Here is a 7,155-nt window from a genome sequence, read left to right as displayed (position 1 = left end):
ATACAGTTCCTTCTACACAGCTCTTATACTTTAGAAGGGAAAAAAACCCAGGCAAAATGTTCAAATGAGGATGCTGATTGCCTTCTTTATACATATGCTTTTTAATATACTATAGAAAGTCCATTAAAATTTTAATAATCTTGCATATATAAGTTCATGTAAAAATATGCATATGACCAAAGTAAAAAATCAGCCAGGCTAATTGATAAGAGTACAATTTCTGCCCTGTTTTGCCTAAGCTTTCTTAGGTAGGGCAACTGTAGCCTCTTCATTTGATGGGCCAGTTTAAACCAGGCCAGTAATTACCAGGTCCTCAGGATTGTGTCCACGGTGAATAAACCAGGAGGATTCTTTGTAAAACTAGTCCCTGGGCAGCACTCAAATCAGTAAACAAGCAGAACTGAGGAAAAGGCTCAAGCACAGCATACTCAGAGATGCTTTATGCCATCCTGTGCTCTGTGCTCTGTCTCTTGATTCAGAGGGGCCAAGGTAGAAACCAGAAATTAATCTGGCTACTGCTGTAACAGACAACAAAAATATTTTTACAAATACCTCAGCATCCAAAGGAGAGAAGGAGAGCCAAGGAGAACCTTGATTTGATGCAGGGGAAAGCAGTGACACAGGAGCAGGAAAAGGCTGAGGTGGGATACCCACCTTCATGAAATGGAATAAAGGATGAAATAATCCAAGGAGAAGGGGTCAGTAAAGTGCTATGTGACCTGTGTTTCACTTGTGGCAACCACAGATCTGTGGGGCTGGGTGGGATCCACCCAAGGATCCTGAAGGAGCTGGAGGAAAGCCTCACTGAGCCACTTTCATGCTTTTACCAGCAGTCCTGGCAACCCAGGAAGGTCCCAGGTGACTGGAGGTTGGCAAATGTGAAAAATGTGCATTTTATGATTGGCTTTTCACAAATATTAAAATGAATATTGTATGTGTTGTGTTACAAAGTTATGCTGTATTAATTTTCTTAAGTAGTGTGTTAAACATAGTTTTAGGTTATAACAAAACGTTAAAACAGAAACTATGCTATGTAAGACACTTTTTTTAAAGAAAGGAGTTGCAGCAAGACAGCAGCCACAGAAACCTAAATCTTTCAGAGAAAAAAATTTATTGCTCCATTATCAGAAGAAACAAACTTCCCACCTCTCTCAGCCAAGAAGACACCATTCGGATTAAGAGGAAGAAGTTGACAATGACCAGACAGAATCCTGTGTTTGAATGGAATTTGTATGAGATGTATGAATATGCAACAGGCTATTTTTTTTCAGGGTTAATCCTCTGTTAATGTGAGTCCTTTTTCGGGCTTATGCTGCCCAGAAAATGGTACCCAGACATCCATAACTCTTTGTTTCTATTGTCTCATACTTGTCCTAATCCAAATTGCCCAAATTATTGTTACTGTAATTATATTACTATTTTTTATAACCATTTTATTACTATTAAACTTTTAAAATTTTAAAAACAAGTGATTGGTGTTTTTCACAGCAAATGTGTTACCCACCTCCAAGAGGCCCACAAGAAGCATCTGGGGAAGCACCTACACGCCAGTGGGGTGAGGGACAGCAGTGAGGTGTTGGATCCTGCCCTCGGGTCACAACAACCCCATGGAGCTCCAGGATGGGGGAAAGGGGCTGGAAAATATCGCCAACCAGGGTCTATGTACAAATCACAGACGGGACGGGGCTGCCGTGGAACGTGCCTTGAGCTGTTTTATTTTTTAGCATCAGTCTCATTACACGGTTCTGACAATGGGAAGATGCCAGCAGCTCACATCCCAGGCAGCAGATAAAGAACTTAATGTTACAACTTACTTTATAACTTTTTTGACCAATCACACAAAGCAGAAGCATATTGACAGTGGTTCCATCCAACCACTATAAGCACACGCACCTTTGGTTAAAACAATGCTTGCTTATTTCGAATACAATGCCTGCATGTAAGCTTTAAAACACAATGCACAGAGCTCCATTATTAAGCTTCAAACTTCCTCATATCACGCTAGACAGACTTTTCTGCAGCTTAGGTATTTATTTTAGACAAGTGTTAATACACACACCATTGTTCTATTTGTTCTTTCATTTCTTTGTCTCACTTTTCTTTTTACATAATTTTTCGAATGACCTATCTCACAGCTACTGCTTAGCTCTAACCACAGTTCTGCTGTCTCTGAGGCCTGCCTTTTGCAGCTTTCCCAAAACCCTCTGATTTTATGGATTCCCACAGGAAAAGGCCTTAGGGGTGCTGTGGCAGCAGCTGGGCACAGCCCCGGGGTGCCCGGGTGGCCGAGAGGCCGATGGCCCCTGGGCTGTGCCCGCCGCGGGCGGCAGCAGGAGCGGGGCAGGGCCCGGCCCTGTGCCGGCCCTGCTGAGGCCGCACCTCGAGGGCTGCGGCACCTCAGGGCCCTCACACAGGGAATGGAGGGGCTGCAGCGGGGCCGGGGCAGGGAATGGAGCTGAGAAGGGAATGGAGCCCCAGCAGGGGCTGAGGGAGCTGGGAAGGGGCTCAGCCTGGAGAAAAGGAGGCTCAGGGGGGCCCCTGTGGCTCTGCACAGCTCCTGCCAGGAGCGGACAGCCGGGGGGGTGTCACCGTGATGTTTTCTGAAAAATCCCCTCTCCGGGATTTCTTCTCCTGGGAAGCTTCAGCCTCTCCATGTTTTGCTTCTCTGGATGTGATCTGGAGAATCGTTTACCCAGCTAATTAATGGCCAATCACAGCCAGCTGGGTCGGACTCTCTGAGTAAGCCACGGGTTTTCATCATTCATTCTTTTCTAGCTCTTTGATGTCTCCTTTCTCTTTCTATAGTAAAGTTTTAGTATATCACTTTCTTTTAATATAATATAATATAATATTATAATAAATCAGCCTTCTGAGACCTTGGAGTCAGTTCTCACCTCTCCCCTCGTCCTGGGGACCCTCCCAGCCCCACAGCAGGGGGGTCGGGCTGTGCTCCAGGGAACAGGGACAGGAGCAGAGGGAACGGCTCAGGCTGGGCCAGGGCAGGTTTAGACTGGAATTTAGGGGAAATTTCTTCACCCAAAGAGTTGTCAGGCGTTGGAACAGGCTTCCTGAGGAAGTCTTGGATCCCCCACCCCTCAGGGCAAGGAAGTTTTAAGCCACCATGTTCACCTGTTATCTACACGCCTCACATGCCTTGTGGTTTTCTTATTTTTAAATTTTCAACAGTTCTGCTTCTGCAATGGCGAAAGAAATGCCCTTGGCTTTGGCTGAAGCAGGACACAGCAGATTTATGCAGGTGTTTGTGCTCAGTAGAGAGAGAGACACCAGACACAGGCAGCTGTTCTATCTGCAACCCCTCACACAGGAGTCTGGCACCACTTGTTTTTTGGCCTCGGTATCTCTCAAGTGGGTGATTACAGGATGGTTTTCAGGGTAGCTCATCTCCCTTTCAGAGAAGCACACAGAAGAAAACACACACTCAAGGATTACACATCCAGAATGTAAAATGCCAAAATGTTTCCAGCCCGGCACATGGCATATGCAACCCATAAAATTAATACAGAATTACAGCACTAAAGCTGACTAGGAATAGTGCTAACTGCAAGCACAGAAGGAAGATGTGTAGAAGACACAGTTACATCCTTTGCCAAGAAACATTTCCCTCCTACTATACAAACTTCAGAAAAAGATATGCTCTGAAATGTCATTATTTTATCTGTTATATTCACACCGGATTATTAAAATTTGCTAGAATTTCCCCGTACAAACAGGAACTTTTTGAGTAGGTACTTCAAATAGTTTCAAAAAACTGTCAGCAACAATATGCCTTTCATTAAAAAATTAAATTTAAAAGTTATTAGGCAACTCCACAGTTGAAAGGATGTGGCAGGCAGGATACTCTGCTCAAGTTCATCCTGAAAATGTGTGTCAACGCTGACTGGAAGGATCTGCTCTCACAGAAGAGTGTTTATTCAGTTCTTCTTTCACCTCCAGATGAGTTCATCCAGCACCAAGAAGAAGGATGGGTTTGGTCACAGCCAATGAGCAGACGGATTAATTTCTGGGGAAATCTGAACTCTTAGTTCTCAAAACTAAGAGAAATCTGTAATCTTAGGTTTCTGTGGGCTTTATTAATTTTTTTTTTTAGATGCGGATTCAAACCCAATTTGTTTTGCAATGAATCAGAAGTCAAAACAAACTGTGAAGAAAACACTTCCCCCTCTCCCCCTCCCATTCAATTAAGTGTATGGGAGCAATGCTTTGGTGTTAGTTCATCAGATCTTGGGGAAAAAATCTCTCATGACCTCTGCTGTCTTTAAATGAAATAAAATAATGAAAATGTGGAGCTACCTTATCACCCCACATGAACTGCTGCTTAAACACTGATTTAAACTAGCAAAGGACTGGGACTTTGACTAAAACTGGTCATGTTTCATTCAACAAAAAAGGGGGATGTGGGCTTCCTTATGAAGAACACAGAGAGCAAATTGTGTATAGGGAATATAAACAGGCTGCAGTGAGAGGAAACTAAGATTAGCAGAGTAAATTAAACAGGTAATTAAAAAATGCAACAGAGGTCTTCTGTAGGCAAAATGATAACACTTTCTCTTTCATAGCAGGAGAAACTTCACTACTAGAAATCAGTCTAAGAAGAGGCAGCACTCCTTCTGTTTCCTTTTTCTAAAAGTGTTCATTCAAACCCATGACCCTGTGCAATTAATGAATGTGTGGACTTTGCTAATACTGCTTCATGTGCATCAGATAATGGGACAAATCTTACAATGCTTATTTTATCACAATTACAGCTTTCTAAATATTGGGATGTTCACTTCTGATATATATATTGATATATATTCTGATATAAATACCCTGAGAACCACAGAAAAAAAGAACCAGGTTAACAGTGCAATTACTTAATATAGCAACTCCCATTAGGGTAAAAATATTCTCCTGCCCTTTCCTTTTCAGATACAGGTTTGCTGATTTTTAGTTTTAATGCATTTTATCAAAATAACTAATTTCAGTATCTGCCTTGCATGTGTTAATTCTTTTCACCAAGAAACATTTCCCTCCTACTATACAAACTTGAAAACATATATGCACTGAAAGGTCATTATTTTCTGTTTTATTCACACCAGATTATTAAAAGATCATTATTATCCAAGAGCAACATCTCAAGTCCACTGCTATTAATAGTATAATTAATAGTAATGATGTTAGTAACAATTATATAATATACTACATGTTATATATTATATAATATCTACAATATATGTTTATATACATACATATATATACATATATGTGCGCGCACACATACATATATATATATATATATATATATAGAGTATAATATATATTATGGTATATTATTAGTGTTATTATATAACTGCTCTGCCTGGGAATTCTTTCTAAGCCTGCTGCTGTGCCAGAAACTGTTTTTCACCTCTTGTTGGATGGCACAGCTATTCAGAATCCCACTACTGGTCAAAACAGTCACACAAAACCGCACTTTTCCAAGAAGCTGCAACATTCAGCACTTACTTTGCAATGGCTGCTCCTGCAAATGTAAGGATTACATAATGAAAATGACCCCTGGGTACTGTGCATTCAATGTGTTATTGTAAAAGCAGAGAAAGCAGATGATACTTGAGGAAAAAATGAATTAGAGTCCTTCTCACAGCAGTGAACTCAACTGCAAGGCATGAATATACAAATATTCAAGCCAAGGCAAATGAAAACTTTCAAAACTCAGAGAACTCTTGATGGAATACAAAACCAAGCTGAGAAAGGTACCTGACTGAGTGATTCAATGCATTATTCACAACAAAACTACAGCAGTAACTAATTTTTAGTTTGATCTTTATCAAACACAGGCTGGTTGCACTGACCTGACAACAGAGATTAAAACAAGTTTGAAAGTTTTGGTGTGTGATTTCCTATACCAGATTTTTTTATTTAAAAAACAAGAAGAAAATCACATTCACTCATGTCATGGAGCATCCTTTAACAGGAAGCATGTTTTTGTGGTCAACACCAAAAAACCCCAGGCGTAACACCGAATGCCATGTGACTTTGTATTAAAACAGCCAACATAATCTTGGAAAAACCTGCTTTCTCCTTTACTTCTATGAGGTACTTCCTTATTTTACAGAGGAGGCTACAGCTACATTTCCTCACAAATGCAGAGTAGAAAGACAGCTGGAAATCACTCTCTCAACATGAAATATTTTATTTTTTCCTATAACATTAAAGCTACATCTCCTTTTAATCCAGTACATTAAAACCCCCTGTGTTAGCTCAGAAGCAGCTGTTGAGTGTTTTTGGACCTGTTATTCTTCTGTGTATTCCCAATTTAGCTGGCAGGCCATAATCTGGCCACTTTGCAGAATCAGCTGGTTGGAGTTTCCACAGCTTTGACAGAATTCTGCACAATGAGATGATAAATCAAACCAATTGGTTTTTTCTTTTTCTTTTAGGAACTGGAAATCCATTCACCATTAGTTTTGTGATGGTGAATTCTTTTCCTGAATTATGTAACTACAGATGGAACAAAGCCATAAAGTCAAAGCCAAATGATTCCAAGATTCAGGATTTGAAAATATGAGTTCTTGAAATACAGGTTACAAACAGAAGTGTGGTAGTTAAAATTCACATCAGAAAATTAATCAAGTCTGAAGCTATTTTACTGTTGCTGTTAAGTCTGTTAACAACTTTTCTTGGGATAGAGCATGTTCTAATTTACTACATGTTCCTGTGTCTGCTAACAGTAGAAAATAAACAAAAGCTTTTTTTTTTGTTTTAAAAATTTGCTCAAAATTATAAAATGTAATTGTAAACTAAACACACAGAGTTCTATGTTGCAGAGTAAACACTATTCAGTGAAAATTCCTTACTTTCATCTGAAAAGTTTACTATTTTGTAAAAGAAGGGGATTCTTTTACAAACATCCTTAAGAATTGTTAAAAAAATTCTCATTTTCAGGGGTTCATACTTACAGAAATCCTTCAGAAATCTCCCACCTTAAAAACACCCCCTGAAAAACCTCCCCTATGCTGCATGGAGGGGTAAACATCAAAAGAAGCTTGTAAACTTCATTAGAGATACAGAATCACACCTGTGCTAAGTGTCTCTGCTGCAGGATTTGCATGTTTGTGCTCTTCTGAAGCTGGCCACAATTGACAATCAGACACA

This window comes from Haemorhous mexicanus, chromosome Z, assembly GCF_027477595.1.
Source record: "Haemorhous mexicanus isolate bHaeMex1 chromosome Z, bHaeMex1.pri, whole genome shotgun sequence".
In the NCBI taxonomy this organism is placed as follows: Eukaryota; Metazoa; Chordata; class Aves; order Passeriformes; family Fringillidae; genus Haemorhous; species Haemorhous mexicanus.
The sequence above is the reverse complement of the archived record's forward strand: the minus strand, read 5'-3'. Positions refer to the sequence as shown.